The sequence below is a fragment of the Pongo abelii genome, chromosome 9 (assembly GCF_028885655.2).
Source record: "Pongo abelii isolate AG06213 chromosome 9, NHGRI_mPonAbe1-v2.0_pri, whole genome shotgun sequence".
NCBI lineage: Eukaryota > Metazoa > Chordata > Mammalia > Primates > Hominidae > Pongo > Pongo abelii.
Genome location: NC_071994.2, coordinates 9,969,668 through 9,982,391, shown reverse-complemented (window position 1 = coordinate 9,982,391; position 12,724 = coordinate 9,969,668). Strand labels below are relative to the sequence as shown.

General features: G+C 58.1%; 1 protein-coding gene across 7 annotated transcripts in view; it reads right to left on the bottom strand.

The window, feature by feature from the left end:
* Positions 1-8,931, bottom strand: part of NRXN2 (neurexin 2) — a 120,185-nt gene extending 111,254 nt beyond the window's left edge. For all 7 annotated transcript variants that reach the window (XM_054525702.2, XM_054525697.2, XM_054525700.2 and 4 more), the window contains exon 1: positions 8,708-8,931. The gene's annotated coding sequence lies outside the window, so the exon portion shown is untranslated. The remainder of the gene's footprint in view (positions 1-8,707) is intronic.
* Positions 8,932-12,724: the final 3,793 nt, after the last annotated feature.

Genomic DNA, 12,724 nt, shown 5'->3' with positions numbered 1-12,724 from the left:
ACTCTCCTGTGCCTGGTGACCCCAGCCCCTTCTCTGAACCGCCCAACCTCTGCCTGGCTCCCACCTCCAGCCACTGTTCCTCTCATCAGCTCTTGATACTGGATAATGAAGTTGCTAAATAATTCATTGGGATTAATTAAATGCCAATTCGTCGATGGTATCACAGGGTAACCAGACTGGGAAGGGGGCAAGGGAGAGAAGCCAGCCAGGACCCAGATATCCAGGCCCCAAGCCCTCTCCATCCAAGCAGGGACTCAGGCATCCAATTCTGTGCCTCCAGTTCCCCCGAAACCACGCTCACCCCTTCCCAGGCCCCAGCCTCACTGCTTACCAACCCAGGTCCTTTCTGAAGCTAAATGTCTGTCATCCTCAACTTCCAGCTCTCGGTGCTCAGCCTCAGGACTGGCCCCACTACCTGGGCTCTCTTCACCCCTCAGTTCCCTCTGCCCACCCCCCACCCAAGATTGGGGGAGCCACCAGGAGGCAGGCAGGCTCATTTGCATAAAATTGCCTTTCTGAAATGATTACCCTTGTAACGGGCTGTCAGAGAGCAATTTATACCCCACGCCGGGGAGGGGAATTTGCATCTCATTAAACTCCAAGTCGTAATTATTTATATCCAACAACCCTCCTGAATATTGCATTGATTTTATTTTGGGGAGGGAGGGAGAGAAGGAGGTGGGGAGAAGCCTGGGAGAGAAGCAGGGAGGGGCTAGAGTTTAGGAAGAGACAGGGAAAGACTGAAGCAAGAGGGGAGACAAAGAGGAAGGAGAGGAAGCGCCTGGAAAGTAACAGAGATGGAAGAGTAATGGAGGAGAAAGGTGGCCTAGCGGGGAGAAATGAAAGAAAAGACAGAGAAAATTAAATTCCAAATCCAAACAGCATTTGTCAGAGCCCTGGGTGCTGGGCATTTTTACAAATGTCATTTTACTTAATCACTCTGAGAAGTCCCATTATTCTCATTAACCACCAGGGAAACCCAGGTAAAGAGATCTGGGGACTCGCCCAAGGTCACACGGCCAGTCAGCAGGGAACTGAGATTCAGATCCAAGTCTGCTCGACTCCAGCATCCCCAGGAAATAGACAAGCACAGGACAGCCACAGGTGTAGCTCAGTGAGGTGAGACCCAGAAGATAAGGAGAGGGCTGACTTCGGGAGGGGAAGCCTGCAGAGGTGCAGTGAGGAGCCGAAGAGCTATGTGGGAGGAAACGAGGGACCCCCTAAAAAACCATAGTGAGGGGGCATCTGGAGAGTGACACGTGTGCAGAGGAAGATGGGGCAGAAAAGGCCTCAGAAGGTAGTCGGGAGCATTGGGGGAGCCATCTCCAAGAGGCCAGTAAAGCTCAGCCCTCAGGTCCTGCCATCCAGCTCCTGACTGCTGCCCTCCCAATCCTACAAGGCTCCAATGGGGACCTGAATGTCCTGCCCCAATACCCCTCCAAGGACTGCCTCTGCCCGGGCAGTGGGTAGGAGATCCAGGCAAGCAACCCCCACTCCTTACAAACACTGTCGGGTTATATATAGCTTTGCCACTGCCTCTCCTCATTGGGTAATGGAGATAATTAACATGTGCGGGCTAATTAGCCAATCAAATTAAATGCAGCACCTGCTCCCAGCCTGATTGACGCCCTCAACCCCCCACACACAAGCATCCCCAGCCCAGGGCAGGGAAGGGGGCTCCTCAGGCGTTGGGGGAGGGAAAGGTCTAAGCTTTCCCTCTTTTCCAGAAGCGGTAGCCAAAGACCCTCAGCAAAGGGACAACCCTGTGGCCAGAAGAGTGACCAGCCTCCCTCCCTCCTTCCCTGCTAGGGTCTCCATCTCAGTCTGGCCTGGCCTAGCCTCTGTCTGCTGCTCTCCCAGCACCCACCCCCACCTCCGGACACTATTTTGGGGAGAGAATTAATTAGCTATCGATTTCCGCTGGCGGAGGGAAAAGGATTTCGTGCTGCTGTCCAGTCATCCCCAAGCTCAGAACAGGAGGGATTGTTTCCCCCGCCCCACCCCCATCCCAGTCCCCCTGCCATGGTCACATCCACCACCCTTTAGGGAGATGGCAGACGGGTTCTGTGGGAAAGGCTAGGGGCAGGAAGTTGGGGGAGGACAGATAGAGTGAAAGATGGTGGGGAGGCTGCCAGAGGCTGGAAGGCAGACGCCTGGGTCCTGAGAGCCAAAGGGAATGTTATCTGGGTGGAGGGGCAGGGGGACAAAGTGGGTGAGAGTCCAGGAGGTGGAGGTTCTACTGGTCCGTGTGGAGGGAGAGTGGGAGGGGTGCCGTGCAGGCAGGCTTCTGTGAGCCGGTTCAGGGGCAGAGGCTGGGCTTATGTGGTGCCTCCAGGGAGGGTCGGAAGCAGGGTCTGGGCCTGCAGCCCCTCAAGGCTCATTACTCATTCTCCCCGCAGCCCACAGCTCTGCAGCAGAGGCCAGCCAGGCCACTGGGGGCACAGGGACTGCGGGGCTAACCAGGAGGAAGCCCCAGCACTCCCTGAGTCCTCTCTCCCCCGGGATCCACAGACCCTTGGGGCAGCTTCACGCTTGCCAGGTAGAGATGGCCCCAGGAGGAGTGAGCCAGCAGACACCTGGGTCCTTTCCATTCCCCCACCCAGTGTCCAGGAAACTTGCTGCTCTTCCCCTCGCCTTTCCCCTCCCTGCGCCTCTCCCACCCCAGGCTCAGGCTGCTGCCGACCCAGCCTCCAACCCACCCTTCTCCCAGAACACAGGGGGCTCCTGCTACCCTGGGATGCTCCATCCTTCCTGAACTCCTGGAACTCAGCAGCAACCCTTTCTCCAGAGGTCTCCCCACAGGCCAGGGTCATTGCCTCACACGACCACATCAAGTAAACGGTGTCTCCTGGAGTTGTACAAGGCAACAGCTCCTCCCCAGGTTTATGCAGTGCAGAGGAAGCCGCCCTGCACCCACAGCGTCCAGGTACTGCCCCCCCCAAGGCCCACTTTTCTTCTTCCATTGCCCACTGCCAGTGCAGGGACACTGCCAGGCTGGCCCTGGGGTACCTGTCTGCTCACTGACGTCAGTGCAGTGCACACTGCCACCCATTGCTGGCCCAGAGCCGCCACACCTCTGGGGAGCTGACCTCCTGAGTAATCCTGGGGTTCTAATACCCAGTCAGCTCCCTAGTGCCTCCCACCCTGCCCCCACCCACAGATAGACTCAGCAGCCTTGGGCCAGTGGTGCCCAGAGCTGGAGTGGGTGGGGCAGGGGGTGGCTAGGCTGCCCTCAGGACTTCTGCTGCCTCTCCCCAACATTACCCTCTCCCGATAACTCAACATTACCCTCTCCGGATAACTCTTCCTGGGTCCTCCTAGGCCAGAGCCTCCTCCTCATCTTCCCATGGCGAGGCCAGTGCCACTGAAGCCTCTGGGCTGCAAGCTTTGGGCTCCGTCTGCATCAGACACCAGGCTGGACCCCATGTGCACTGTCTTAGTCAATCCTTCGGCTTCCAGGAGGTCGTTTTGTCACTCAGGCTTACAGACCAGGAAGCCGACCTTAGAATGATGAATTCACTTGCCCAAGGCTACAGTCCAGGTAAAGGGTGTGAGGGCTCCAAGGCATTTCTTTCACCCCTGTGTCTGGGGCTCAGAGCCCACCCTCCTCTGATCTGGCCTTCACAGGGGACACGGCTCTCTCAGGTGCCCCACTCTAAAGCCCACTCCTGGGACTGGGAGACAGAGACCTCAGAGCTCATGGGGTTCATCTTCTCTCTTTTTTCCTGATGTGGAAACTGAGTCCCAGGGAGGGGCAGTGAGCTGGCGGGGGATCACACAGAAAAGCAAGACTAGAACCAAAGTCGCTGGCCTTCCCTTCCAGACACTTCCCATTGCACTTGCTGACCTAGACTTGGGCCCTCCAACCTGACCAAAGGCCTCAGCCCTACACCATCAGGGGCAAGTATGCAAATGGTGATCCATGCCCACACAAGCAGAGCCCCTGGCCAGGGGCCCTCTCCCCGCATCCACACAGCCCCCTCTCTGTCAATGCCCACACACACAAACACACGCCCATACACACACCTCCAGCCATGGGGATGCCGGCCTCCCTCTGGCTCTCCTCTCCTCACGCCAGCATCCTCTCATGCCAGCTGGGAGTGAGACAGCAGGGGCCTCCTCCAGGCGCCAGGGAGGAAGAGCTGGGTTTACACACATTCTGGTGGCCCCAGAAGGCAGCCCGTGGACAGGTGGGAGAACTGCGTGCTATGGGGGGAGATTCTGGCTCAGGCTAAAGAGAAACTTGCTGGCTGGCAATCTAAAGCATCCAACAGTGGAGTAGGCTGCCTCGGGGGGTGGTGAGTTCCCCGTCTGTGGAGGTGTTCGAGGTGAGACCGGATGACTGCTGCTCAGAGAGGCTCAGTGTGGGGGAGGCTCTTGAATCATATGGAAGAGGACAGCAGACTGCTTGACCCCTGAGGTCCTTTTCAGGTGCAGAATGTTTTTTGGAGGGTCCCCTCTCCCCCCTGAAATTCCAGGCAAGATTGGCCGATGGCGAACAGTTGCTACCTCCCCTTCCTTCCAGCCGTGATGATCTGGCAGAAAAAAGGGAAGACCCCATGCCTTTCCACACCCAGCCACAACCTCAGCAGCAGCAGAAACAAGACAGCACAGTGGTTAGAGGCACTGGCTCCGAAGCCTGGGTTCAAATGCCAGCTCTACCCCTATCCAGCTGTGTGACCTTTGGTAAGTTACTCAGCCTCTCTGTGCTTCACTTTCTTTATGTATAAAATAGAGATAATAATAGTGTTGTCAAAATTAGAATTAACATACATAAAGCTCCTAGTACACTGCCTGGCATAGACTAATGTGTGAAAAGAACAGTGTGTCGTATTAATGATTTTTTTGAAACTTCTCATCTTGGCCTTTTACAGTTTGCAGTACTGAGTGCCTAGTGTTTCCTTTGATCCTCACCAGGGCTTGGTGAGAAAAGTAAGCAAGACAAGTATTATCACTGCCCCTTTTACAGATGAGGAAATAGATACTGAAAGGGGAGAAGGGACCCACCCAAGGTCCCACAGATCATAAATGGCAGAGCTGGGATTCAGATTTGGTTCTGTCTAATCCCTATCCCTCGTGTCCTCGTCAACTCTGCTGGTCAATTGTCCTGACTCAGAGGGCAGTAGAAGGAACAAACAGGTCTAAAGATAAGTCGGAGTCCCATGCCAGGGTGGGCTGGGCATGAGTAGCCATGTCCGCAGGTCCCCAAGCAGCTCTCTGTGTCATGGAGAGAAGCATGGAGCGGGCTGGGCCCAGGAGCTGGTAGCTCGGGGTGCACAGGACGAGGCTGCTGCCGCCTCATGGAGCTGGGGAAGCGGGTGGGCTGGGGACAGAGGCGCAATGGAATGACTCGGTGGAGTGGGGGCCGGAGGACAGGTGCATGGGAGCAGGGAGGTAGGTGGTGGGAGGGATAAGCACCAAGCTTACCTATGCTGTGCACAGCTGGGGCACAGCAGCCTGGGCGGGTGCACCCCAGTGATGCAGAGGGGGACAGATGGCTTCCAGGGGCAGCCTTGTGAGTAAGCATGAGGTGCCTGGGAATGTTCCTAAAGGTATCTATGACAGGTGTGTGTGTGCATGTGTGTGTGTGTGTGTGTGTGCGCCTGCAGGGAAGGTTATGATAATGACAATAAAAATAGCTACCATTTACGGGGACCTTCTATGTGCCTGACAAATACATCAAAGTAAGGTTTACAGAGTACTTTGCACAAGGCCAGGCACACAGTAGGTACACAATAAACATACTTGTTACTACTATCATTGCCATCATTGTCCTCTCAGTGAGTCCTTGTAACATCCCACTAGGTAGGGATGAGGATCCCATTTCACAGGTGAGGAAACTGAGGCTCACTGAGGAGCACAGCGGAGTCCCACCTTCACCCTCACCCTACCATGCCAAACAGTGGTGGTGGCAGTGAGGAAGCAGCTTCGTAAATAACAAGGTGCCACACACATCCCTGAAAGTGTGCACAGACTATTTGTTGAATGAGTCTCTGAGAGCCCACAGGCCCATCAGTGTGGAAAGGGCAGGGGCGAGGGAGCTGCACCAACAGATGGAGCAGCAAGGTGGGTGGCGTGTGAGGACACACAATCGGGGCATCCCCGTGGGGGCTGGGCTTGGGAGCTGAGAATGAAAGGACAGTGTCTCCAGTGCACAGGCAGGTGCAGGGGCCCCTGTGCCTGAGGATTGATGCAGGGGGTGGGGCCACTTAGAAATGGGAAGGCTCCCAGGGAAGCCAGGTGTAGCTGGGGGCTAGACTCCACTGGGAAGGGTCGTGGTTGTGGCCAGGAGGGGTAGGAGGCCCTGGGCCAAAGGTACAAAGATAAGTGAGTGAGAGAGAGAGAAAGTAGAAGAGAGGTTTAGGGGGTGAGCCACAGCATAAAGTGTGTTAGCAAACATGTGCTGGTGTGCACACACACGTGCACACACACAAAGGCCTGGGGCAAAGTGTTCAGCACCCAGACAGACATGCACATGGTACTTCAGGATGAGCTTGCTGGGGGGCAGGGACTGGTGTGTCTGGGAGGGTGTGCACACGTGCTGTGTAGACCTGGGAGGGATGGGGTGTCTGGAAGGAGAGGGTGTGTTGCAAGGACTGAAGGTGTATGAGGAAGAAGCACAGGTGTGCCTGCGATGGCTGTGAGCCTGGGGAGGTGAGTGGTTGGATGGGGGCTGTGTGCATCCAAGGGTGAGGGCTGGCAGTGCTGCACTGGGGGCTCTGGGGGCTCTGGGGGCACGTAGTGGCAGTGTGTGTGTTGTGTACATGACAGCAAGGTGCCTGGGGGAGGTCTCAAGGAGGCAGGCACGAGGTGGCAGCCTCTCTGGGTGGGGAGTGTGGGCGGTATGCTGCCAGGAGGTGTATTGTGTACGCAGGTGTGTGTGCCTGTGTAGGTGTGTGTCTGGGTGGGTGCCACCGAGCGCGTGTATCATTGTCAGAGTGTCTGTGTCACTGGCAAGGGCAAGCGGGAGGGAGCAGCTGGACCTGGGTAGTGACTGAGCCTGGAAGGAAAGAGGGGTCCCCACCAGCCACTCACGCACCCAGCCCCTCCTCTCAGTACTCCACTGTCATATGGATTCAGCCCAGGCCCGGGCTCCTGGAAAGAACTGCCCAGCAGCCGTGGCTGGTTGGTCTATCCCGCCCACCCCTGTGGATCTGAGGATAGGATGGGTCTGAGAACACTTCCACTAGCATGAATGAAGAGCCCCCAGCCAGACCCTTCTCCCCTGTCTCCCAAAAGATCCAGCCACACCTCAGATGCCAGAATCCCTGGAGCCATCTCTGGAAGCAAGAGGAGGTAGGGACTGAGGGGCTGAAGCACCCACAAAACAGAAGGCCTCACAGTGAGCGGACTGCAGACCTCCTTCCCCTTCTCCTTCCCTCTCCCTTCTTTCTTTCTCCTTCTCTGGCAGAAGACAGAGAAAGTAAGACCCTAATGTCCACCCTCCCCAAAAAGGAACACCCAGACACTGGGAAGGTAGACAACAGGGAAGGATAAGAATGAAGGGAAGAGGAGAGACGCCCACCCGCCAACACATACAAAAACAGGGCTATCTGGAAGCCCCCAGGGCAGCCAAGGGACTGGGGACCCAAAACCCACCCCCTAAAAATCTATTTCATTATTCCAGGTGGACAGCCTCCTCCTTCACCTCCAGATACCAAGAAAAAGCCCCTCCCAGCCCTTGCTAGCTCAATGAGGCATCGAATGCCCTCTCCCAAGACTCAGGAGGGGGGTGAGAGTAAAGGAGACAACAGCACCCCAAAGCTAATTGTTCCCCAAGAGCCCATCAAGGGTTCAAGGGCTCATACCCCAACCCAAAGACCCCAGGGAAGACAGCTGCTTCAGCTGGGGGAGGAGGCTGGGTCATGAGAAATGGTCCCTTCCTCTTTAGGGGTGGGGGAGCAAGCCAAGGGCCCTGCAGCTTCCTCTCCCCCTGCAGCACTCTGACCAGAACCCTGTCACCGCCCCCAGCGCATTCCCACCCCAGCAAAGCCCCCTCCTACTGATTTCCCAGTCTCCCTGTCTCATCACCCCCAGCCTTCCCCCGCAAGCTTCCGCTCCTCTCCCTCAGACCCCATCTTTCCCAGCTCTCCACCAGCACAGACCCATCTCTGCCTGGAGCACCTTGGCACATTCCCCTCTGCTCTCTCCCAATAACCTCTTCTCCCCTTGGCTCCCATCCCCCAGGAAAGCCTGGTCCTCAGTGGGTCCCCTCAGGACGAAGCCCTTGGCCTGGCCCCTTTCCTTCCCTCTCCACTTCTCTCTCTTCTCCAGCTCCCTCTCCTCTCCTCCCACGAAGCCCAGTTTCTCGCTTGTTAGACCCTCCAGAACACAACAGCTCCTCTGGCCCGGCGCTGCTTCAAGCCTCTGGGGCTAGCACAGACTGGGGACCCCCCCCTTTTAGAACCCCCTCTCAGTCCTCTGGATGCTCCTCCTTCTCTCTCCATCCCTTCCCCCAAAGACCCTTCCTCCCACCCCTCCCCATTCTCCCCAGCTCTCAGGGCCAGTGCCCTTTCCACAGGAGCCTCCGACCCCCAAGCCCCCAGCGGCTTTGCCTTCTCGCTGTCACCGGGCCAGCCCTCTCAGCGCGGCGCCCCCGCCCCCCAATTCATCCGTCCTGCCTCCCTCGCCCCCTCCGATCCGCTCCCCTCCCCCGATCGGCTCCCGCCCCCCGCCCGTCTCCGCCGCAGCCCCCCCCCCATTTTACCTGGTTCTCGGGGTGCCAGAAGCCGGAGGGTGGGTAGCAGAGCTACAGGGCCGCCCCGTCTCCGACGGGTGGCAGAGCCAGGGCTAGCGGTGTCTGCCGCCTCGCGCCTTTCTCGCTCCCCGCCGCGTCCCCGCCCGCCCGCCCCGCCGCGGTGCCTCTCCGAGGAGGATGCTCCGCGAGTCAGGGCGGCTGCTCCCGCCGCCGCATCCCTGCAACACCGACTGACGGCAGCATCAGCACCAGTGCCCGCCCCCGAGACGCGCGCATTGGACCACGCTGCGCTGACGGGCGAGCAGCGCAGCCAATGAAAGGGCGCAGAAGCTGCCAGTCCGGCGGCTCCACAGGCCCACTCCCTCCCCCGCGCGGGACCCAGGCGTCCCGGACCCCAGCACCCGCGCTCCTCCCAGCCTCTCGAGGTTCTCGGGCGCTCGGGCCCCCAACCAGGCGGGCCCCAAACCCGGCCTCAGTGTCTTTTCCGGGAACCCAAGCACCCTCGCCCCTCGCCCCTCGCCCCTTAGTTCGGGGCCTTGGGTCCCGCACCCTGCCCCCACGGCCAGCGGGTGTTCGCGCAGCGCAGGGGCTGGGACAAGCCGAAGGAGAGGCTGTGGACCCCGACTTGGGACGCCGCGGGAGCAGGGCTGGTGCGGGGCCTGGGCCGCAGCGCCCTCTGCTGGCTACGCCCAGGGGCGGGCCCGGGCTTCGAGGAGCCTAGAGAAGGGGGACTCGATGGGTCCACGGCTGCTGGGGGCTTTTTCCAGCCGGTAGCCTGGCCCCCGCCTCCCACCGTCCGGAGGGCCCCTGGCTTGGAGCCCCCAGAACTGAAGAGGAAGGGGCTTTGCTGGGATAAAGACGGAGGCAGTGGGGGAAGGAAAGGCAGAGACGGGGGCGGGGTAGACCTAGGAACTTGGGGGTTTCCCAGTCCTGCCTCATGGGAATCCCAGAGTTTGAGGCCACACTCTCAGTTCTGCCTGGAACCCTGGACTAGGGTACGAGTAAGTGTGGGGGCGGGGTTGCGGCTGCACATGCCTGGTGACTGAGGGCACCTGGCAGCAGCCCCCTTCTCTGTTCTCCTCCTCCCATCCATGAGTTTCAGTTAGAGTGGTGCTGGGGGGCGCAGGTCTCTCCTGTAAGGGTACATGCATAACTGTGCATGTGTATGAGTGTGGGGGACTGGGGGACACCCTTCACTCACTCCGCCAATAAAAGTGTACACACACTGGCACCTAGTGTGTATACCCCGAGGTTGGTCACTGGGCTGCTGAATGAGACAGTGAGAGACTGTGTGTGTGTGTGTGTGTGTGTGTGTGTGTGTGTGTGTGTGTGTGTGTGTGTGTGTGTGTGTGTGTGTGTGTGTGTGTGTGTGTGTGTGTGTGTGTGTGTGTGTGTGTGTGCGCGCGCGCGCGCACCAGACCATTCTGCCAGCTCACTCCAGGACCCTGATTTCTGTTGCAGGGTCTGTGATCTGCAAAGCTGGTGGTAGTTGACACTTCCTCAGCCAGAGGCAACATGCAAGAACACTTACATTCAACCACCAATGCACGCACATCGGGGCACTCACAGCCATGCACACCTATCTATGAACACTGGGCATTCCCAGAGACACACAAGAACACCTGCAGAAATGCCCCACCATGGTAACACACCCACAGGAAGCATATACTGCCCAAGAACACACACACTTGTGCACACAGGTATCTACACCAGGCAACTAATGCATGCCCAGAACAGGTGCACCCAGGGGACCTGCCCACAGTCATCCTGGACCCCTGCCTAAGCACTTTGAAGAGAGTGGTCAATTACTGAGTGGCTTAACGCACACACCAACCCCCCCGGAGGGAACCTCCTTCCCCAGCCTGTGAAGGGATAGGAGGGGTACCCAGGCTGCAAGGAGTTTTTCCTAGGAGTCGAGAAGGGTGATCCCTAAGCCAGGTCCCAGACTTAGGGCCCACTCTGACCTTGGAGACACCCTCAGGGCATCCCCACCAAAGCCAATGAAGGAGCCAGAGAATGGAACTGCTGAGTCAGGGCCTATGAATGCGAAATCGCCTCTCTGACCCCACAGCCCGCTTTCCTGCCCATCCCCCACTGTTCCTCTTCCTGCAGCCTCCTCACACTCACTCATACACACACACACACACACACACACACCCCTTGTCCATCCAGGCATCAGGGCATACAGACAGGTGCAATGGCTCACAGAAACAGACTCAGACCCTTACAGAGGAGGCTGGGCAGGGAGGGAGGTAAGTATGAGCACTTGTCTCCTTTCCCCACCCCCAGCTTTGCCCATCAAGGGTAGAAAAGGTCACCGGACAGCTGCTGCACCTCCCTGTCCCTCCCACCTACGGGGACATCTCTCCTCTCTGCAAGGTCCAAGGTTCAGATTGCCTAAGCATTTGGGACCTGCCACTTCAAGACACACCACACACACACCCACACACCACACACAGGCACCTACCCAATGTGGACAGTTGGGTGATGTGCTGAGCACATGCCCTTCTCCCATGTGTAAAGGCCAGTGGGGACACATGAGGGAGGGGAAACACAGCAGATACAGCACGTCCATGCACACACATGCACATACAATGTGAAGCTTAGATACCAAATTCAGACACATGCAACCATGAAGACTGCTACACGTCACATCCCGGGCAGGCAGAGCTGGACACACATATGCATGCGCGTGCGCGCGCGCACACACACACACACACACACCAGGAAAAGGCCAGACTGGAACTGGAGGGTGGTGAGGAGAGGAGCCGACTGGGCTGCAGGGATGGAGGCAGCGCAGGAGGCAGGCGGCACAGGAGCGAGCTGCTCTTCACAACACAATCACCGTCTGTTGTTATAGCAACTCAGCCCCCAAATCGTGAAACGGATATTACAGCCTCAAGAGGGGGAAGGGCAGAGGGGGCTGAGGACAGAAGGAGGGGCAGGGGGCCACCCGATGCAGAGACAGGGCTGGGGGGCCCAACACAGGGTAGGCCTGCAGGAGAGATATGACCAGGAAAGAGAAGGGAGTGACCCAAAATAAAGAATAGGCCAGGGGGAGTGGGGTCTCAAAGCAGGGATGGATGTGATGTGGGGAAACACTGGGGTGGGGGGCCGGGGCACTCATGGGGGAACTGAGGCCACTGCCAGGCCCACAGATACTGTGCTTCGGAGTTGAAGGTGCTCAGGTCTCTACCCCTAGGACAATCCCACAGCTGCTGTGGGACACCTCCCAGTTTGGGGGACTGAGGAGGTAGTTCCCATTGTCAGGACTGCTGTCTGGAGTCTCCTGATCCCAGGGGCAGCCCGGCCCAGCTTCAGAACCTTTAGTAAACTCCCAGACCAGCCTCAGAGGTGGCCTTAGCCTTCTTCAGGTAGCAGTGACCCCCAAAACCTCCGTGCTGCAGGCTCAGGAGGGAAGAGCTGGGTTGGAAGAAGCCGCCACCGGAGGCTGAAAGCAGGATCGATATGCATTTCCTCTGGAAGTCACTGTCCTTCCGGCTGGCAGCAGCACAAGGCCAGGAGGCTGCAAGGCCGAGGAGTGCAGCCCCCGCCCTGAGGCACAAGCCCAGCAGGGCCCTCGGACTGCCCAGGGCCCTCCCTCCCTTCCCCTACAGCCAGCAACTCTGCGCTGCCCCTCTCCCTCCCAGGATTCCTGCAGCGAGGGCCCTGTTACTGGAAGCGTCCAAGCAGGGGCTGAAAGGCCCCCTGTCCAGCAAGGGAATTTCGGCCTTGGGCTGAAGTCTTTGGGTATGCATGACCACTGGCCCTGCAATTCTCTGGTGCAAAGACCTACTAGTTTCAAGTTTTAGATGTCCAAGGATCTGGTCTCCTCGAGATCCTAGACCCCCCCCAAGATTCTTATGTTCCAAGGGTTTCTGCTTCTAAGATTCTCTCCCCCAAGACTCCAGACACATGAGATTCCAGACCTCCCAAGTTTCTCTGGCTACAAAGTTCTAGCTCCCAAGATTGTCATCCTGTAAAGTATACCATCCCCCCACCCCCCAGGATTCTAGGCGCTGATGG